Source organism: Lytechinus variegatus, chromosome 3 (genome assembly GCF_018143015.1).
Source record: "Lytechinus variegatus isolate NC3 chromosome 3, Lvar_3.0, whole genome shotgun sequence".
NCBI lineage: Eukaryota > Metazoa > Echinodermata > Echinoidea > Temnopleuroida > Toxopneustidae > Lytechinus > Lytechinus variegatus.
Window position 1 is genome coordinate 40,768,574 of NC_054742.1, and position 23,069 is coordinate 40,791,642.

The 23,069-nt window shown below is 33.8% G+C and overlaps 1 long non-coding RNA gene across 2 annotated transcripts; it reads right to left on the reverse strand.

The window, feature by feature from the left end:
* Positions 1–2,015: 2,015 nt before the first annotated feature.
* On the reverse strand, positions 2,016–14,458 carry LOC121411026. Of its 2 annotated transcripts, XR_005969413.1 has the most exons (7): positions 13,640–14,458; positions 13,154–13,260; positions 8,423–8,514; positions 7,236–7,401; positions 4,066–4,186; positions 3,508–3,600; positions 2,016–2,659 (listed from the first exon to the last, which is right to left on the reverse strand). It is a non-coding gene; the product is annotated as an uncharacterized LOC121411026 (long non-coding RNA). The 2 variants fall into 2 exon arrangements; XR_005969412.1 differs by having other exon boundaries at positions 13,154–14,458.
* Positions 14,459–23,069: the final 8,611 nt, after the last annotated feature.

Consider the following 23,069-nt stretch of genomic DNA (forward strand, 5'->3'; position numbering starts at 1 on the left):
TACCACCTTTCGAAAAGGATGCAACTACTAGTATATTAAAAGTGTTACAAGATTCATCATTCCACTAATACCTTGGTCATATTTGCTCTATGGCGGCCGTACGGCGAGTCAAAAACAGCCAATTTATTAATTTCAATTCAAACCACCTATATATAGCTGATACAAAAACGTTCAACGGCTGTTTTCGACTTGCCATATGGCCACCGTAGAACAAAATGTGACCGAGGTATTAATATGCCTTGCCAAATCATTTTTTAGAACAATCACTTTGGATTTAGGACAGAGAGTAACGTGCATAGTTTAGACAAACACTTTCATACAAAATTGCTTGGGGTGAATAAGAGGGTCATCGTTTGGAAAATCATAATCAGAAGGCCACAGGTGTTCATAGTTTGATACAGGAAAAAATGGTTGAACAATTTGAACAATTCTATATCCACAAAATGTACATAAATTGAGCAAAATTTCTGTGTCTGTCAAAACCACCCATGATGACTCACACGAGAGACACAACAAAACAACACACACAACACGCCATGCACACATGCACAGATAAATGTAAACAAAACTGACCCCATAGTGACCACGCCCTGCAGGAGAGTGCTCCCTTGCACCTCTAATACTGACAATTTGGATGAATGGCATCGTCCATTAAGCTGTTGGGTTAATGGCTCAGGCATACACATGTTATCTGAGCCAGTACCTGGCTATCCAAAAGAAGAAAAATCAAAGCATGTTTTTTAACCAGCATGTCCAACTCTTAACTGGAATGGCCTATATGCATTTATATCTAGATTTTTCCATCATTCTTTTAGTCTTTCTGTTCTTCTCAATTTTTTTTTGTTTCAAGGAAAACTGGAATCTATAGTATAACTAATTTTGTAATTATTTAGGTCAATTAGGGGAACTACAGCACACATGCCATGATTTTATTACTTCCCTCCACTTACTCCAATGTATCAATCTTACATACAAGTATTTTTGTTATTATCTGCAATGTACATGACAATGAATGTACGCATTGCATGCATGTATACATTTGTGTAACATGGAATCTGAATAATGAAATCAAACCAAAAAAAATTGAACCCTCGACCTACCCCTGGAATATACATACTCTGTTGAAAATCTGTTTGAATAATGCAATGTTATACATTGAAGTTTTTACAAAAAAAAAATGAAAACACTAGATGGCAGCAGAGCTTATGACACTATCATCACAGCTCATGTCTGGAGATATTGTAATAAATCAGTATTATTCTTATATTCAATTCATATAAAAGGAGTGACATCTTTCTAATCACATTCTTTATGAAAATTTGAATCTGATCATTAGATCTGATTTAGCCTCCTTTTTCTATACATTTTAGTCCCCCATTCCACAGAATGGAGACCATTGAAAGACCACTGAAAGACTTAAAATTGGTGAGGTCTTCAAGATCACTGAAATTTGTCATCTCTGTGGAATGGCTCAGAAAGACCCCTCAAAGAACTCTGAGAGACTGATGGGTAGTCCTATAGAGATCTTTCAATGGTCTTTCAGAGATCTTAAGTATGCAACAAGTGATCTTTCAGAATTCTTTCCATGGAATTTGTCTGGTCTTTCAATGATCTCTCACAGTGATCTCCACAAAAACTTGAGACTGCCTAGACCTTTGAAAGTTCATCGGAAGACCGCTGAAAGACTGCTGAAGACCACTGAAAGACCATTTTCCTTTCAGACCGTTGTAAGACTGTTTTGAACCGTTTAAAAACGTTTTGGAGCCCATTAAAGACCACAAAAACCACTAAAAGATTGGTCAGGACTCGTGTAAGACCTCAAAGACCAGTGTAGGTTCATTGAGACACCTCTAAAAGATCAACCAGAATTCATGGTCTTTTAAAGGTCTTTCAGCGGTCTTGTTCTCTGTGGAATGGGGGTTTTAATGATAATACTATGAACACTTCTTTACTTTGTATCAGGAAGCCATATTGGAATATTGTATGAGAGTTTTGGTATCCCCCCCCCCCCCCCCCGCCCCATGCTTGAGAACTGAGGAACGTTTCATCAATAGTTTTGTCCGACAAGTCGTCAGATCTAACAACTTTCCATGATTTTGATTGGCTGAGAAGCACTGTTCATATAGTAACTGTTGGGTAAAACAGAGTTTATTGGATAAAACATCCAGCAGGTCCTCTCATGAAATGCTCCACCAGTTCATACAATAAAATGAAACAATAGTGAAAATTGAGAGTAGGCCTACATAATACATTTTAGATCACATTGCATCTTTATCATGTCTTTTCCAAGATTCTTTCATTCTGACAATGAATGAATGCAAAAGTCATCAGTGAATAACCTCATTATAAGCTTTAGCTTTACCTTCCAAAGGCTATCTTCCATGATGATCTTGTAAATAAAATAACCAGTTCATGACTAGCACTGTCTTTTTCCCCTGGACAGTTATATGTCTTTAACAAAGATAGGTGTCCATATAATCCAGCAGATCAAGGCTATCACATCAGCTTAGTGTATTTGATGGTTATCTTTCAGCACGATGGAAATCATCTGGGCATGGATGACAACACAGGTTGTTGTCTTCAAATAGCCAAACCAGATAGGCCTCCCTAGCTTTTTTGATTGGCCATCATAGCATCAAAGATGAAGACTTTCAATTATCTGGTAAAGAAATAAAATAAGGTGAAATAGAAGAAAAGAAATTGTCAAACAGCAGCAAAGTTATTAAAAAAAAAACAATATTTTACATTCATCACAATAATGACCTTACAAAAAAACTATGTTCCCCTAAACATTTTCTTTTGGGTCAGAAAAATAAATGAATAATGAACTATAACTCTTTGTGGGTTTTTTTCCATCTACAAGTGGTAAATATATAATTTATTAATTTTCATTTATTTTTTCCATCAGCTCTGTTACTATTTTAGATTGAAAAGAAATGTAGAACAAGAATGAAAAGGATGAATACTGGTAGTTGAATCCTTAGGTCAGAAATGGATAAAATGGAAAATGCCACAACGTAGCAAAAAATAGCTCCTGAAATATAAAATTTATTTCCTACCCTGGTTTAATTGCATAGTAAAATCATATCAACACATTTAAGAAAGCCTTAATTGCAGCTGGTAACTTTGCCAAGGCGAGCCGTATTCAAAATCAATGGCACTTTTCAAGCAACTGTTTATAGTCAGAATAGTGAACACTTAGGTCAATCTGTAGAACGTGTCATTAACAAATTTGTCTGATTAGTTGTCGGTTCTGACAACTTTCCCCAATATTGACTAAGAAGCACTGTTACTATAGTCAGTGTCACATATTAAAATAGACTTTGTTGAATTAAGCATTTGACAAGTCATTTCATGAAATGGGCAAGACATGCCCTCAGGAATTGCTCAAGTTTTGTAGACTAAGTAACCATTTATATACTAGTATCAAGATATTTACTTGTACAATATAAAATTCATATCTCAATTGACTCAATTGCATACCACCATAACATTAATAATTCTTACGGTAGACAAAATTCTCTATGTGTCGCAACTTTCTGCTCAGGCTCACATGCATGCTCTGTCTGCTGGGCACTATCAGGCATGACGTATGGTAATCTGTGTATCATAGAAAGAAATACTAGTATATGAACCACAATCTCAAAGTTACGATGGCAAACTGTTGGTCAGTATTAGATAAATCTGCAAGATTATTTTTATCATTATTATTACTGAAATTTATTGAATATCATGTTTACTTCTCAAAATTGACCATGTCTAGCATTTTAAAACCAAAATTACTATTTTTTTACATTTTGATTCCATGCATTTCTATTATTAGCAATCATTCAGCATTGTTTAACCAATCAGAATTGATTATTGAAATGCAATTGTTCAAAAACTTCATTTTCTCAAAGCCGCTGACAATTTTATTTTGTGTGATTATTAACCTAAAATGAGGTGCCAATTTTTCCTAAGCATGAAAAAATAATGATATTATGCATAAATATTAGACATTGTCCTCATTTTGATTTTCTAATAATGACTGAAGAGTGCTGACCGGATTTACACCGTACTACTTACCTGTAGTTCTCTTTATTCCATAATTCCAGAAACTTTTGGACCCTATAAAGTCCTAAACAAGGAACACACGTAGATAGGTGCTGATGGATTTGGGTTGAGCTGATGGTCCGTCATTAGAAATCTGAAGGATAAACAAAATTTATTATTTGAACTTGGCATATTTTTAGAGAGTGGGGTCATTAGTAGAATGATAATCAATAAAAATAAAACAATTTAAACAAATCACAAGGAAATGTATTTTAAGAATATATTTAAAGGGATGGTCCAGGCTGAAAATATTTATATCTTAATACATAGAGCAAAATGCCGAAAATTTCATCAAAATCGGAAAACAAATAATAAAGTTATTGAAGTTTAAAGTTTAGCAATATTTTGTGAAAACAGTCGTCATGAATATTCATCAGGTGGGCTGATGATGTCCGGACCATCCCTTTAAGAAGATGTGAGAAAGTGAAAGAATGAGTGAAAGAGAGATAGTGAGTAAGTGAGAAACAGGTGCAGAAATGTGGGAATGAAAGAGATGACAAAAGAGACAAAGAAATAGGGAAAGTATCAAAAGATAGGACTCCAGTAATATCCAGCTTTTTTTATCTTGGGCGGTAATTAATCAAATTTTTGCCATTTAAAAAAAATTATTTTGAAAAGAAATGATTTCTCGCCTAAAGGAATTAAAAGTACTACGCTTGTCCTTCATATTTTCTGGTTTAGATAATTGTTTTGGCATAAACATTCAACACAGTTGCACAGTAAAAAGGCTAATTTTATAGCAAACAATATACTAGTACCTATAGAAACAAATATAAAGATAGGAAACCTTCTTGGAAATATCTAAAACAAACAGTAGAGAAGACAGTTGTCATGAGAAAAGTAACATCAAGACTTTGCTGTAAATAAAATGGCAGAAAATTCACCCAGATGTGAAATAGTTTGTTTAAGTTCAACTATTTTCTTTTTTATTTATGTCTATGCTGTTGATAGACTTTTATGTAATTCAAACAAGCAATTAATATCATTAAAAATGCACATACATGTATATCAACAGCTAAAACGGAAAGAAAATGAAAACAATAGGAACAGAACAGACATGATGAGAGAGAGCCTCAGCCTGATAAGAATCAAAAGAGAAAGACAGTCATTGAGAAAAAGAACACAGAAATGTAAGATGGGGAGAGAATACTAATGAGATATGATCAGTCAAGCAAACAGGATGGGATGAAGGTAATTTAGAATGAAACCACATCAACAGATAATGGAAGAAATCGGCTTAAAGGTACACATCAACATTTTGATCGATATGGTTCTAAATTATTCCTCAGCTTCTTTTTAATGAGAGTTTTTTCATTTATTTCCTATTATCCTTCCTTTTTTTCGATCGATCCATCCATCCATCCTCCGACCTCCTCTCTTCTTTCGATCTTTCTTTACATCAATTCTTTCATTTCTTTAAAGGAGACACACGAAGAAAATTTCACGAAAGTGATGATTATAGACAAATTATATATGGATGGAAAGGTATTGTCTTTTTATACACAAATATGTCACTAAAAAGTCTTATAGATGTCGTGGAAATGCAAGAAATGAAATTATTAGACACCCTTCTCAGCCCCCCAGACCGACAATCACGCAGCTGAAAACGGTCGAGAATTATGACGTCACACAATCGACGTGCTCATCATCTCTCTGTGCATCATGCACTGAATCACCTTACTGACCTGTTCAATATCTTCCGAATTTACCGTTTTCTTCATGTAATGTGATATTCAATTTCTGTTTTCGACAACTTCAGACCAAACGTGATTCAGAACTGTGTTCCTTTGCCCGTTTTTATTGAATTGTGGACTGTAAAGACCAATTTTGTCCACTGCAGTCGTCATTGTGTTGCTCCACTCCAGTCAGTGAGTGAGTGAGTCGCTGCCCAAATAATGTACGGTAGAGAATCTAATCAAGAACTTGAAAATCAAAAGCAGCAATTAAGAAGTAAGATTTAATAAATACAGGACTGAATAGAATCTCACATGAAAATAAAAAGAGAAAAAAGAGCTGATAGGAATGGGGAAGGAACATAATTAAAAAAAAAAAAAAAATCCAGAACAAAAAATATCAGAGTTTCGAACCAGGATCCCCGCACTCATAAAAAAAAACCGCGTGCGTACAGATTTGTCCACAGACCTTGCTATCATGTTGACTGTGTTCATAACGATATATGAACAAAGTGCGTTCGCTGCAGTTGCCTCGCAATGCTTCGGCAGTCCAAGTGCAATTCCAATCATTTCGCGATCATATATTGCCGTGTTTTTTTGTGGTTCCTGAACTTGCTAAGTAATTAAATTTCATAATTTTTATTCAGTTGTGAAGACGAATGTCTATGCTTTATATTGATAATAATATCAATGTGGTGCAAGCATGATTTCTAAGTGAAAATATGCTTTGTTTATTCACATATATTTCTTGAAAACAAATAATTTTTTCTAAGCTAAATATCGGTTACCAAAATATGTTAAATGTGCATTTCATTTTACTGTTCAGAAAATTCAAACTTTTATCTATGTAATAAGACCAATCTTGAGAGGAATAAACTATTCTAAGAGCAAAAAACGCTGATTGGAAAGATCGTCTTCAATGGGCTGCTGTCAGCTCAGCTGCTCACTGCTCGTGGTGTGACGTCACTCAGCTGGAGCTCGCCAGAGGACGGACGAAGGCAGAAATATGCCATGAAAATAAGTCATTTTTGAGAGCTGATTTCTGCAAACTCTAATCACTATTTTAAAAGGTGAAGTTATATATCTGATTAGTAATACTTCCCCTTTACAATGATGACCAAAAAAAGTCATTATAAAATACTTTTGATTCTTCGGTTGTCTACTTTAATTCTTGTCCTTCCTATCATTCTTTTCTTTCCTTATTTCTCCTTTACTAAATTCATATGACTGTTTTATAATTTCCACTCCTTTTTTCCCCTCGCAAGCTAATATATGGAGAAATCTTCTTCAGCATCTGAATTGCGTATATTTTCAACATTGACATGTAGGTTTAAATGGAAATTTGATCAAATATTTGATCTTATTATAGTAGAATATATCCCACTTTCACACTGCTAAAACTCCCAAGTTTAATCTATGTGGCCTTATCCTCTATTCCTCCCTATCCTGGTATACATTTTAGTTTCTTACCATTAAAATCAACTGGGTTGTAGTTTTCTTCAGATCCTTGACATAACAGACAAGCAGCGCAGTAAATTTAAGAGAATGGGTTCCTGAAACTGGAGCACGGAATCCTGCTTCCGTCTCATCCGGTATCAAAGGCTCTCTCAGTGTACACACTCCTGGATTTTGATGCCTGTCCGGCCAAATTAAAGAGGAAGAAATAAAGAAGTTTAAGATGAGTCAGAGGGGTAAACAGACCATCCTCATGATTCCACTATTCAGATATTAACCCTCTCTCTAACGTTTGAAGGGTAATTGATGGCTGTACTGATTCATCAAGTAAGGCATTTGAGTGGAAAATGGGGTTTGTTCTGTGGGTGCTGAGCTGAAATTAGCTGGAGTTGGAATGAAGTGTATAAAGCATATGACTCTAAGAATTGATGCTTATGTAAAGGTAACACTACAGTGATAAAATGTGACTGTGATTGTCTAAAGGGACTTTCATGATTGTTTATACAACTCTTTCTGACCAATTAATTACAATATCTTTTGCACATTATTACAGAGGCCATGTGTAGTTGCACAGCAAATTGCAGGACACCCCCCCCCCATCAGGATTTTTGTATTCTTGTCACAATATGTTTCACATATCATACAGACTGCACAGATTCAGAAATAGTATAAATATACATTAACAATATCCATACGTACCCCTCAATGGATTTCAAATTTAACTTCACATTTTCTTTATCATTCGTGGATAAAAACACCCCATTCACTTCATTTTGAAATTAGGCAATTTTCATTATAATTGTGCTATGTAACATGAGTTTCCACATTATTTCCTGTGCCATTATGATATTAAGTGTTTTTTTTAATATACATCAAATACACTATAAAAACAAAAATAAATAAAACAAAAAGTGATAGAGTAAGAAAGTGGGATGGGATGGGGATGAGGCTGTCTTTAAATATTATTGGAGAGAAAATGAACCCTGAAAATATTGTAACCAAGAAGAAAACCTAGACATGAATTGGGCACACAGTACCTGTTGATGGTTGTTGAATAGATGAAACATTGCATGTGGTACGTTGTGACACTCATCTTACACTTGATATCTACATCTACATGAAAGTGTTAAAGGTTGAATTCCATGGGGGTAACATTTCTCTGATCTTTACAAAACAACAGAAACTCATCTTGGCATAGATACCTGTAACAAATACATGTGGATCCATGTTCCTGTAGCTCTAGCAAGATTTACCCCCGGATCAAGCTTCAGCTACTGGACAATTCACTCTTATCCTGTGAATGAAGATTGATAAAAAAATAATAACTTTGAAAATTACATACAGCTATGTAAAATTGCAAGATGAGTATTTGCCCAAGCTGAAGCAATCATTAAGCTAAGATTGTACAAATCATGTGTTATACACCTCTTCAAAGTCACATTTCTTTGAAATACAATGCAGAACAGTTTTTTATGGTCTTGAAAGATTCAACTAATACCCCTTTCATAAACCCATCCTCCAATTATCCGCCTAAGAGTAATGCGGATAATTCAATAAAAATTGCGTTCACAAACTCCAAAAATAATCCGCCCCATTTTTTTACAAGCGCCCGACCTAAAAAATGCGGATATTTGTTAATACCCTTTTCTAATGCAACTCCATCGGAGGGGGAGTGTGCAGTTGCCATGGCAACTGCACACGCCCCCTCCGATGGAGTTGCGTTAGAAAAAGGGTGACCTTGTGACCGCACCATGGCAATTATCCGCATTACTTTGGAAATGCATTCATAAAGTCAAAATCTGGTCCCGATGCTGCTATTATGCGGATAATTGCAGCATCGAAATAATGCAAATAACTCTGGTCCTCCTCCGATATTATGACCAAATTATGCAGCTATTATCCGCATAATTGGGTTTATGAAAGGGGTATAAGGCAAAGTTAGAGGGGAAGTTCACCCTGAAGAAAACTTTGTTGTAAAAATAGAAGAAAAAATAGTAAAAAATATTGGTGAAGGTTTGAGGAAAATCTGTTAAAGAGTAAGAAAGTTATTAGAGTTCAAAATTTTGGATTTGTGACGTCATAAACGAGCAGCAGCCCCATGTGTTATGTAATATAAAATGCATGAATTTCAAATTTTGTATGGTTCCTGATGACCTGATTTTGTTTTCTATTCATGATCGGGTGTGAAATGATTTGTCTCTTGACATACAAAAGGTACAGTGAAAACCATTTTCAATTTTCTGAGAAAATGACATTTCATTGATTTTTTTTACCATTCGCTATGTAGGAATGCTGCTCGCATATGACGTCACAAATCAAATAATTGAAATTCTAATAACTTTTTAATTACTTGATGAATTTTTCTCAAACCTTCAGCAATATTTTTTATTATTTTTTCTGCTATTTTTACAATAAACTTTTTGTCAGGGTGAACTTCCCCTTTAAATAGTTCGTATGCAAGATAGAAGACACAGAATTATAATGAGTAAGACATAATTCTCACTATTGTATTGTAAAGCCTATCTAGAATTTTTTTGCCCCACCTGTATGTCCCATCATACAAACCACATGCTGGTATATCATGCTCACTATACAGTCTACAAAGTTTCTTTTAAGATTTCCCTTTTGAGTGTGGAATAGGTCTCAGCAAGCAAAATCCTGTGAATATGTCACTTGGGAGAAAGTAAAAGATTCCTTTCTTCTGTGTGTTAATACTAATGTCACACAGGTTGAACTTCGAAGTATGTTGAAACCATTCAAACCTTGATAAGTTCAAATTCAGGCCAAAGTTGCCCTTATTTCTCTTCAATCCCAATACCTGGTATGCATACAACTGATTTTCTACCATCAGTTACACAAAATAATGATAAAGGGGGAGGAGTCAAAATGAGAAAGAGAATGAAGAAAGAAAAGGAATAATAAATAATGAGCACAAAATTCAGGAAGGAAAAGGAAATGAGAAATACAAGTATTTTTAAAGAGGAAATGAGAAAAGAGAAACAAGAAAAGGACTAATGAAAATTGAAATTATCAGGATATAACACTGTGTTATACTAACTACCAAAAAAAAGATGATTTAAAAATCTAAGGGAAATGATACCCCGATAAGTAACTGCACAAATTATAATTCAGAATCATTTCTGAACCCTCTCCCGTTTTTTTGCAAAATGTAGTTCTTTTTTACTGTATAAGACTTCAAAAGAAACCAACAAAACAGAAATTGAGATAAACATGTTGAAGCAAATAAATTAAAGGAATACAAATCACCCCCACCATGAACCCCCTAAAAAACCATTTTCATACAATCATTCTTTATTATGAACCTCTATGGCATAAGACATAGATATTAAGAATACATTTTAACATTCCTTGGAATAAGTGCTGTCAGATTTCATTATCTAGAGAAAAGTTTTCAGCCCTTTTGGAATTTCCTGTAAATAATCACAAAGGAAAGGGCACATTTGACTATTTGATTCTACTCACACAAGATAATGAGTAAAAGACAGGAGATTTTACACCCAGCTGATCAAAAAATATAAAAATACCTAATAGTTTTTATCACGTTCAATACCCAAATATGAAAAATCAAAGACCTTGTTATATTCCAGAAAGAAACTAACCTACATATATTAGGTACTGCATAATGAGAACATTTGCAAGGTGTTTTCAAATGTTTTTTTTTTTTTTACAAAATCATATTTTAAGTGAAAAAAAAAACCTCGTATTTTGTTTGCAAAAATGTACTAAATATGCCAAAAACGTTCTGGTTGGTAGCTATGAGGTTCATTACTTCAAGAACTTTGTCTGGTTTAAGCAGATGTGCATGCAGAAATATATTATCAACTATTTCTAGGCCTGAACAAGTTCTCATTATTCAGTTGTTCTTGTGATTGGGATGATGTGAAAGCACTTAAAGAGCAACATGTAGTTGCCATGTGTATTCTTTCCTGTTATTTGATAACCAATCAGAGCAAAACAGTTTTCATTAACCTAGACCAGTGATTGGGTGTGTCCCACTCTATCACTTCCTTTTGTATACAGATTTTAAGAGTTCTGTGTAACTGAGTGTGAGAACTCTGAATTATTAGATAGCTAACTATACAAAAAGTCACATTAATTCTGACAAACCCCATTACTAGCTGAAAATATTTATATACAATACACAAAAACACAAGACCACACTTTTAATGAATGTAATATTTTTGTCTACTTTATGGACATAAGACAGATTTGTTCAATGCTCTTTGAGATTCTTAACATAAAACAATTATGAATTATTTCAAATCTTCGTAGATGCAATATTCCTTGTATCAAAACAAAAATAGTTACAGTAATGGCAACTTTACATGTCCTACAGGGTAAAACCATGTTTTACATTACTCAAACCAAAAACCTTAAAATTTGTTGTTTCAAAATACAAAAGAAAAGGTGCATTAATGACATTCACCATTTAGGAAAAAAAATCATCCTCTATAATCAATATTGTTACTTTATAAATGATCTATCTAATTTTCAACTGCTTGTTAATTGCTCTCTATCAATGAATTATTAGAATCCTTATATATTTGATCAAGTTTTTTTTTTCAAATTTTTTTGGCAAAATGTTTATTTTTTTATTGCTTAATTTTTCACTTTGATATTTGTGTATCAGAAACAGATAGAGAATGATAAAGAATGTTGTACAGGGATAAAATTTTGAGAATGTGAATAGAAACACAATATTTTTTAATGTTTCAATTAGCATTGCATTGCCAGAATTAAACAATTTCAATTATCATTTTCATTCAAAAATTTTACCATTGAATAAGATATGCTTATGCATACAACATGGACATTCTTCTGATATATTTTTGAGGACTTAAAGGATAAGTCCACCCAAACAAAAAGTTGATTTGAATAAAAAGAGAAAAATCCAATAAGCATAACACTTAAAATTTCATTGAAATTGGATGTAAAATAAGAAAGTTATGACGTTTTAAGTTTTTCCCAATTTCACATAACAGTTCTATACACTTCCTGGTCGGTATGCAAATGAGGAGACTGATGACGTCATCCACTCACTATTTCTTTTGTAATTTATTATTGAAATGTGTAAAAAAAATTCCTAATTGTCAAGTGAAACCATGATTAATTCCTCTCTGAACATAAGGAATTAGCACTGTTTGATACTGATATCGTTCAAGTTGGTCCGTATTGTCAAATCTGTAAAAAAATGAAATATTGTATAATTCAAACAATAAAAAAAAAAAGTAAGTGAGGGACATCATCATCTGTGTCATTTGCATGCCACTGAGTTGTGCATATCATTGTTTTGTGAAAAATAAGCGAAACTTTAAAATGTCATAACTTTCTTATTTTACATCCGATTTTAATGAAATTTTCAGCGTTATTCTAGTTTGACTTTTCTATATTTATTCAAGGCAACATTTTTCTAGAGAGGACTTGACCTTTAAAGACTCGCATCAAAGTAATTGGGCTTAATTCCTGAAAGCCCACTTTAATGATAATTCAAACCAAGTCTTTTCAGGGTGGACCGACTCTTTTATGGCAAGTTACAGAATATCAGGTAATGTATTTCTCCACACCAGTCAGATTGATCGTTGGGAATGTTTTGCATATGACCAACAGAAAGAACATTATTGAAAAAACAAATATCTAGAGTTTGAAGCACGTAATGGTATCAAATTCCAATTTGTAGAAGGCAATGCCAAACTTTTGTTGGATAAACTTGTGAATCATTTATGTATCGGAAGAGGAAGTGGAATGTTTCCTTTTTCTGTATTGATACTTATACATTCTAGCATGTTCTCTTTCTCCTGCTTGTTTCCAGGAGTGCCCCCATCTCTCTTTCATCTACCCCCTCCCCCTTCTCTCTTTACACACTCCCAATTGTTTGTGTTTTTTTACAACAAAAAAACTGATCCAAAACTTACCCAAGATTATTAAAAGGCTGCAATCCAGGTGATATATTACTGCGAAGATGAAGAAATGAAAATCAAGAAGGCCAAGGCTGACTTTTTGGTATGTCAATACACTTCATCTGCAAGATGAATATTCAATGCAATAGAAACCTTTGTCATCATAGACAATACTATCTTACTTTCCCTACTTTCAGATGGGCCTGAGAATTTTCATATTCGATGTAGGGACTCAATACTATTGATAAAGGATTTTTTTTATAATATTATGACCCAATGTCATGTTGGGTGATTTGCTCACTATATAATTTAAAAAAAAGATATTTGAATGGTTAATATTCATCAACCTACATGTATAGTTCAAAAATTTTCAGGCTCAAACATTTGGAACATGTAGACTCATACTATGCTGTATACTCATACTGAGAGTGTATCACATATTTACTGCAATTGATACTTTTGAGTGACTGGGGCCTAAAGATAATGATAAGTGTATCTCACCTGAATGGTAGATGGTTGCTAACCACACAGAAATGCACAAGACAAAAATACTTCTCCAACTTGATGCTTTCATGTGAACAGGGTCTCAAGATGATGATGAAAGCATCAAATCTGAATGGTAGAAGGTTGTTAACCCACAGGACGGCACAAGACAAAAATCCTTCTCCAACTTGATGTTTTCATGTGATCAGGGTCTCAAGATAAGGATGAATGCATCTCATCTGAATGGTAGAAGGTTGTTAACCAACAGCAGTGCGCAAGATCTAAATCCTCTTCCAACTTGATGCTTTCACGTGAATGGGGTCTCAAGATGAAGATGGAAGCAACCCACAAGAATGCACAAGATCTACATCCTCTTCCAACTTGATGCTTTCATGTGAACAGGGTCTCAGGATGAGGATGAAAGCAACCCACAAGAATGCACAAGCTTTAAATCCTCTTCCAACTTGATATTTTCATGTGAATAGGGTCTCAAGATAAGGATGAATGCATCTCATCTGAATGGTAGAAGGTTGTTAACCCACAGCAGTGCACAAGATCTAAATCCTCTTCCAACTTGATGCTTTCATGTGAACGGGGTCTCAAGATGAGGAGTGAAGCATCTCATCTGAATGGTAGAAGGTTGTTAACCCACAGCAGTGCACAAGATCTAAATCCTCTTCCAACTTGATGCTTTCATGTGAACGGGGTCTCAAGATGAGGATGGAAGCATCTCATCTGAATGGTAGAAGGTTGTTAACCCCACAGGAATGCACAAGAGCCAAATCTTCATACATGGCATGTGATCTAAATTGAATAATGGCTGTCAACATCACACAGCATGTTTAGTACACAGCTCCTCGTCATAATATTAAAGGTTACCAAAAATTTTCTGTAGAATCTGATTTTTTGTGCTATTTCCCCTATTTTGAGGGTGCTGAACATGAATCTGCTTGTTGCCAAATTTATAAATGCCGTCTTCGACCGTTGCCATGGCAACGGTCGAAGACGGCATTTATAAATTTGGCAACAAGCAGATTCGTATTCAGCACCCTAAAAATAGGTGGATAAGCACAAAAAATCAGATTCTACAGAAAATTTTTGGAATTCTTACTACTTGCCGCCTACTACATGTAGTTGTGTCATCTCATCAGTATAGCTTCAATATATCAAATTACATGTACCTGATTTGTCCATTTCATATTCTACTATACATGTCAGTGAATGCAATAAACATTTTGGAAGCTATTTCTTTTAAATGAAGGTTGTATACTAAAAGCAAATAGGCATGAGTGCAATGATATGAGAATTTGCATATTAAAAGTGAAAGATGTTAGATTCAACTAACTATTAAATGCAAATGAAATAATGAATCTTATAATAATCATATCCAAAGTGGTTGCATGTTAGGTCAATATAATTGTCATAAGTTAGTTCCTAGAACAAGTCAAAGTATTTAGCAACTCTTAATAATTCAGATTAGCCACGTACTTCAGCATTCATCTGGCAAAAAATAAAAATAAATAAGTGGAAGTGTGAATTCTTTGAAGCTTGCCATTCCCCATGCATCAAAAACCTTGCACCTTAAAATCCCAGGGCTCAGATAAATCTTATCTATCCATCAAGATAGATATTGACCTGGGCACGTATGCATGACGTTTTAGCGGACCACACCCTTTCCTGGGTTAATTACGCATTGTCCGCTGAGAGCCAGACAGTCATTAACGAGGAGCATTTCAAAACCCGAATTCACACATCTTTCTGGCTCTCAAACAAATGGTGGTTGGAAATAGAAGGGGATTAACCAACAACATTTTTCATTTGATAACACCTTGAGAATTATGTCGCTTATTTGATTTGATTTGACTTTATTTGGAACTCGTGAGAAATAAATTCATAGAACTTTAACATCTTAAAACTCTCTAGTGATACTGGGAGCTTGAATGGCAATGGCTCACAGAAATTAATACATGATCTTCTTGCTCTTAATGGATGATAATTATGTAATACGTGTGTGACAATCATCATGATGGTAATCATGATGCTGGTAACTAAAAGGGTGTCTTTTAAAGCAGGACATTAAAACTGGCACTTTTTGGTGTCCTTATACATCCTTAAAAGGTATAGACATAACACCCTAGACTTCGATCTTAAATCTGAAGTGTTCATGTAACAACCAAAACATTGACAACTGTTGTAATAACACAAGGCTCGACATTAGCGGTGGCCCGGTGGCCCAGGGCCACCAAAAATTCATCTCGGGCAACCATTATTGAAAAAATGTTAAGTTTTGGTGGCCCGAATCGGGCAACCAATAATTTTCAAAGTAGCGCAATTTTTCTCCCGATTTTGCATGCATTTATCAAATTTCTACAGTTACAATTGCAAGCCAATTCGTAATGCGCCTTTTTTGTTAATCTACACACAAATACACACACACACAAAGATTGCATAGTCATGACAGTACATGTATGTAGGCCTACCGCTAGCATACAGTAACTATTATTCAGCCGGCCGCGCCGGCTGTCTTGCTGAGCTTTGCATGCATGAAACCAATGCAGCTAGCTGTGCGCGAGCAGACTATTCAGACCCAGGGAGCTGCGATACGAAATGTTACTGCTAAGAAATCTTCCCCAGAACTTTGAAAATCTACGTCAAAGTCACATTTTACACCAATGAAATGCCCTTCTACAGTCCATATTACTGAAACCTGATTATCTGCAAGCATTAAAAGGAGGAATTATGACCTCTCTTTTGACTCAAAAAGACCGATTTCCAAATGCATTAATACACATAAAACACATAGGTGAGTACATCACAGTCCCATATGTGCATTTGTATGTATGTTGATATTTGGTTTATTTCGAAGCTGTGTCTCTTCGAGCCAAAAATAAATAGGCCGCTCTTTCTTGTTTACAAATGACTTCTTAAACCACTCTTAAGGAAGTAAATACTTTGGGAAGGCATTTCATTGATATGACATGTGAATTTTTTCCATCATTTTGTCAAATATAGGGAAGGAATTTTCTCTGTTTTTTCCAGATAACTTTTGCCATTTTATTTTTTTCTTTCATTTTTTCACAGTAATTAAACCATTTATACCCCTTCCCATTGAAAATGCCTGATTAAAGAAAATGTTTCTACTGAATGATAACAGTTTTCCCCATTTTTTGATAATTTTGTTTTATTTATTTTTCTTAAATTTTCTTTTTTTTCTTAATTTTTTTTTATGACCTGTTCTTTGTTTTTTCTTTCTTCATTTTTTCTTTTGTTTTATTTCACTTAACGTATTCATTTTTACAATTTTTTACTTTTTTCAATATACTATTCTAAAAATTATTTTTGTTTATTTCCCCCTTTTACACATTGTTCTAATTCTGCAGCATGTGATTTTCTCCTGCTATAATATGCTGGAAAAGAGAAAATAAACTGGATTTTGGGCCTGCATAATCTAGGTTTTACAATCAAAAAGGAAGAAAGGAAAAATCATTGTTTTGTAAATCTATCTGAGTTTGATATATGCACTATTTATTTACTTTACCATTATGAGTATGTGTCTATACAGAGATTAAAAATCTACACAACCTGGGAACAATACAATTCTTTGTTTCTCTTTCAATCATTTCATTTCATATTTACAATGATAGAACAATTTATATATTACCACAAAATAAGCAAAGTAAAATAACAGCAAGCACGATTTACATACAAGATGTACAAAGAATAGTGGTACGTGTTAGTGATTGCAGAATATTTCAGTTTGTTTTATTCATTTTTAATTAATGTTTTTCTTTATATTTTTCGGGCCACCAAACTTTATTAGTGGGCCACCAAAAAAAATTATTTGAAGGTTTTGGTGGCCCGAACGGGCCACCACCAAAAAAAGTTAATGTGGAGCCTTGAATAACATCATGAATTTAAGACCGATTTAATACCCATTTCATAAACCCAATTATGCAGCTAATAGTAGCATAATTTGGTCGTAAAATCAGAGGAGGACAAGAGTTATCCGCATTATTTTGATGCTGCTATTATTTTGATGCTGCTATTATCCGCATAATAGCAGCATCGGGACAAGATTTTGAGTTTATGAACGCATTTCCAAATAATGCGGATAATTGCCATGGTGCGGTCACAAGGTCACCCTTTTCCAACGCAACCGCATCGGAGGGGGCGTGTCCAGTTGTCATGACGATTATCCGCCTTTTTCAGGACGGGCGCTCGTAAAAATAATGCGGCTTATTTTTGGAGTTTGTGAAAGCAATTTTTATTGAATTATCCGCCTTACTCTCAGGCGGCTAATTGGAGGATAGATTTATGAAAAGGGTATCAAATAACTGATGTGGTCATCAACAGAAAACAATTGACCCTATAGTTGTTGATATGTATAATCAATATAGGCCTACATGTACTATACCTCAGCATTCATGGGCAGACCTTGATAAACCAATCTGATAGGTGTCAAGTATGAAATGACTTCTGATATTTGACTGTAAAAGCAAATAATTATCATGGTGATAATCCAAGAAAATTACACATTATTTCTTTAGTTTAACCAGACCATGGAAAAATAGGTCTATGACCAGACACATGCTGATTTACATTGTAAACACCATGGCATCTGACACATAGTAAAATATAATTCCTGGATCCATGATACATTTGGAAAAGCCGATGCCTATGGTTACAATTCCCTGGTTCATCCAATATACAGACATACTGTGGGAATACTTTGTATCAAGATGAAAGTCTGCATAATGAGTGTAGAGGTTTAAGTGGTTTCCAGGCTGTGAAACTGAATGGCAATTGCTTTAAAACGCTAAATCTTATTTTGAGAAAAGAAAAAATTCATTACAGCAGAACCAACATGTACAAGGTTACGTTACAATCAGACCAAGAAACCGATTCCAAACCAGGTGATATTTCAATGAAAAAAAACACAATATGTTTTGCCAGTGTGAATGTAATATTAGGATATGAATAATATGAGGATAACGTTTAATATTAGATTCTTTTTCAAGTCATTTTCTGATCCTTACAACTAGAAGTTATCTTGAATCTAAAAATGATTCAGACCTTAAGGTTATCGGTAAAGAGAATTATGAAGCCACCTATCCTTATAAGCCCAGGCCTGTAATAACAAAAGGAGGAAGCCATATACTGAGAGTTAACCTTTGACAATTAATCTCATTTTCAACAACATAGATCACAATGGCAGGAAACTTGAACTACCTCTGTGGTATAACTGGGATAATAAAAAGTATGGCTTATGCACTTGCATAAAGTTTCCAATACTTTCAGAAGATAATGCAATCCATATGAAGTTTTCAATATCAAATTTCTGTTAAGTTTGCAACTCGTTAAAAATATGATAAAAGTCATAAATGAATAAAGTATCATTTTGATATCTGTTATATTCTGAAATGATTCTAATCATGCAGAAAATAGAAAACAGGTTTATTAAATACTTCAACAGCAATTTTCAGTAATTAGGTTGGCAGTTCTATTAAAAAACCTTACAGATATTAAATAAGATAATTCTACTTCTATCAGAAAATAATTCAATGAAATTTAATTTTATGCATGATTTAAACTATCACTGCTTTGAAATTCTTCATGCAAATTAATTTTTAAAAAGTCGTCTTGACATACATTGAAAATTTGAAATATTCATCAATCTATAAGAACCACATCATGACAAAAATCAGAAACCCCAGTATTAAGCATGTTAAATTTACATTTTATTTTTTTAGGTGGGCTGTCATGTACTATCGCCGACGTTCATCCGAACCATTGTATCAGTCAATTTTGGTAACAAAAAAAAATTGATTTTGCGATACTTGCAGAAATTGAAATTAAAAGTCATATAATCAATATATTTAAGTTTCTAGGCAGCAATTCATTTTAGTTTCCGAGATATGTGGAGATTTTCAAGGCGATGCCATACAAATTGTTGATAAAATGCACAAATCCCAATGGAAACATGTATTGAAGCAAAGCAAACAACAGCTTAATATGCAAATGCACAGTCAGCCACACTGTCGTATCAGCGCTGAATTGACTTCACAAGTGAAAGAGCAAAACAACGTTTCGACTGATCACACGCATTGAAATCGCAGTCTGGGTTTTTGGATCCCCTATTGCAATTTGCAATTTAGTACAGGGAAAATCTAAAAACATTCAAACCGAAATAACAAGCATTTAGCTCTTTTGTGATATTTTCTATGATTCTTGGTTTTATGTAAAAATAAAAATTGTCAAGCAATTGTCTTGGTCTTTCCAACCATGTATTTTTCTTAGCAATGATTATGTTGTAAGGTTGATTCCAACCCCGTAATGTTGGTCATTTTTCGCCTAATTTGAGATTATGCTTTATCCTTTGCTAGTTTGCATGTTCTGTCTATGAGAAAGTTCAATGGATAACGCATCTGCCTTGTAAAGCAAGGGTCCCTGATTCGAAATCCAGTTGAAGCCTTTTTTAATTTTTTTTTTTGATCTTCACCCGGACCATCTTTTATGACAAATACATGTTTATCATATTGAAAATTACACAATAATCGATATTGCTTATCTCTATGGAAAATGCTTACAGACCACCTATATGTAATTGGTCCTCATGACATCTATTTTTTTTTTTTTTAATTTGCTTTATTTTGTTTTAGCAAATGGAGAGTGATACAAACTAATATATCCATACTAATGAGAAAATTAAGTTCACTTTTCATTTTCTTGGTACACCCAAAGTTGAATCCAAGCCAAGCAATGCAGGACAGAATTAATCAGCGTTAATCTGTGGATTGGACAGCACAGGAAATCAGATTTTTAACTCCTGACCCACAACCCAGTTTGCATTATGAAATTTGCGGCTGGACGAGAAGGAAAAAAAGTGGAACAATCATGTTGTTTCCCTATAAGACAATCATATTCTTTCTACCATGATATACATGTAGTTCAATCTCCCTGAAGAACCATTTTTATCAAGGATATGCCTCTCTTTACTTTAGGGAATTATTACTGTAATTCAACTTTTATCGAAAGCCTGATTTTTAGCCTAAGAATTTGGAGCCCAAAACACAATACTAATGGGGGTTATATAACATAGGCAACATTCATAAAACTCATGAGCATTCTACAATGCTCAAATATGTTGTATGTACATGTATATACTCTCATAAATTTACAGGGTTAAACTAAATCCAAATCGGCTGTGAATAGTTCCTAGTGGAATGGATTTGAAATACCCAAGTTTAAATCTAAAATGATTCAAATTCAAATCATTTACACTTAAATCTAACTCACTGAAGGGACACATGTATAACAACCATTGTGGATTCAGTTAAATCCATGAAATCCATTGTGTACTCACATCTCTTTTGAGAACTTTTTATCACAGAGTACATTTAAAACCATACATCAATAGCTTCACTTCATACAATATTTGTCCCCCCCCCTTTTTTTTTTACTAGAGAGCAACATCTTTTTACCTTCAGGTCTAATAAACCAAAATATATAATCAAGCCCTACTGGTACAAATGGTCTGGAGTGTAAAACAATACTGAAGGTTTACAAGTAAATAAATAAAAGCACAAACAACAATGAATTGTTTCATGGTGCAGTTCGTAATATGAGTAATGATATTATCTGATTTCTCTTGACTATGTTTGATTTGACAATAGGTGCTTTCAGATCCACTAGAAAACAAAAATAGCTGGTACTCGCTGATCAATATTTTGGTGATCAAGTGCATCTTTAAACACTAAATACATTCTGTGGATTAACAATTTATGTCATAAGTTATCCCAAGAAATTATAATGTTCAAGTACCATCCAATGTGGCACTGGACAAAGGTACATAATCAAATCCAATGTCCCTAAATAGTCTATAAAAAGCTGCATGTTTTCTACTTGAATTATAGAAATAAAATTTAATACATGATGATACAATCTAATTTAGGACTATCGAATTCCTTGTTTAAATCTGGGACTAAGAGAGAGCTCTGTAAAAATATTTAAGATTTCAAATCAACATTTTTACCTTCAAGTCTGACGAAAAAGGGTGATAAAATGGATGTGTTCATGTTAATTTGTCTGTACTGTCATGAATAACCTATAGCATTTAAAACTATACATGAACTGCTAGATTTTAAACCTGAACTTTTAAGTACGTGGATGTTAAAAAAATCACAGTCACATTACAGACATTTTGGGAGACAACACCCAATATTATCTTGATGCTAATGGCATGTTTACTAATTGTTAACAGATTAACTCAGCCCAATGGTAAACACGGACTATCTATTTCCTGTGGGTTTGGGCGTTTCGCCATACCTCTAGTTTAACCTCAAACTCTACGCCCCGTATCTGCCATGGCCATTGCCAGTGCAATTATCACTCCAAAAATCTTTGTTTTCTCACAAGTTTAATGCCTAAGTCAGGTCCACATCAATGATAAGATGATTTGAATAAAAGGAGATAATAGCCAGAATACTGAAAACTTCATCAATATGGACAGTTGTAACATTCTAAATTTCTCAGAATTTCATAAAACAGCACATACATGTACATGTATATATGGAAATAAGAAAGCCAATGAAGTCACATACTCATTATTGCTTGTATTTTATTCTATAAACTCAAATACTTCTTTTAGTTTTGATGATAAAGAAATTATTGATTGTTCGTGTGAGTGAAATATATTATCATTACAGGAGGAAAACAAATTAAATATTATAATATATGTATACATACATGTACAATTGAAAAAAGGATAGAAATAGTGAGTGAGGTCATCAGTTCCCTATCACTCATTTGTTACATGTATGCAAGTTAAATTTTCATCCATTTTGTATCAGTGTGTTGGGGCTTATTTCAAACATGACCCTTCCAAGGAAGATCTTACTGAATTATTGTATTTGTTTTGAAAAAAATGAAAATTTCTCAAGATACTATCAATCAATCAATCAATCAATAAATCCACCCATCAAATCAAATGATCAACAAATACTCAAGTGAAATAAATTAAAGTCTGTGATGCAATGCTATCAGAAATTTGACTGATTTTACTAGATGTGAATGGTTGGTTTTATATCTGCCAACCTCAGCTCTGCAAATGAAAAATTGTATTCTGTGATAAAAAAAGTGTATTTTTGCACAAAAATTTGTATTTCATAATAAAATGCATGGTGCACTCACTCATTGTGGCGCTCGAGCTGCATGCAAGCTTAAATGCGTACTTCTCTTGCAGATCTAAAAACACATTTAAAACATGTGTTTATGATCTCACCCTGGTTTTAACAAAACGATTGAAAAAAAAAGTTACCTGAAATCACATTGATATAAATAACCATATTTGTGTAGGTTTTATGAAATAGAGACATAGAGAGATGATTTTTCTCAATAAATTACGATTTTGTAAAAAAAAAAACGTACTGGTTGGCAGATCTGTATTTGT